A 680-nucleotide genomic window follows, 5' to 3' on the forward strand; every position below is an offset into this window, starting at 1 on the left:
TAACACAATGGGCAAAGAATCCAGACGATCCTAACGTAGTCAGCCATTTTGATTTTGTCAAGAATGTCAAGATGCACGCGCAGAGAAGGACAGGTTGCCCCGATATCTTGCCTCTCGCACCGTTCTGCCAAACCCCAACATGTACTATAGATGCTGGGTCTATCTTATATGTCTATGATATAGAGAGAAGCGATATTGATGTCCGAGTTTCTGATTGGTAGGCTGATATGTATTCTGATTGGGTATCCCCTCCAAAGTGAAGCAGCCATAGCATGCATTCGTTTATGCAGCGGTTAGCGCAGAAGTATTATCCTTGTTGTTCACCAACTGTTAAACAAAGATTAAATGATACTCACTGCGCTAACCGCTGCGTAAACGAATGTACGCATGTTGTGACCGCAGCTGATTACGTGTAGCTGCACATGTGACCGCGACACATGAGGCCACCGACTTCACTTGTGTCTCACTTGTCAGAATGCAAAAGGAACGTGCATTCAATTAAGTTATGACACACAAACCAAGTTCATTCCCGTATTATTGAGGGGCCAGCGTTTGTGGCGCTCTCGCCGCTGCGCAGTTGGAGAAATGGAACTACGCACCAGGGTGATCCCGATTGATCACAGCTCGATTGGACACCACCAATCACAGCGACCGGTGCTTAGGAGCTTTGTAGTCTCAAG

Source organism: Trachymyrmex cornetzi, unplaced genomic scaffold (genome assembly GCF_001594075.2).
Source record: "Trachymyrmex cornetzi isolate Tcor2-1 unplaced genomic scaffold, Tcor1.1 scaffold88, whole genome shotgun sequence".
Lineage (NCBI taxonomy): Eukaryota > Metazoa > Arthropoda > Insecta > Hymenoptera > Formicidae > Trachymyrmex > Trachymyrmex cornetzi.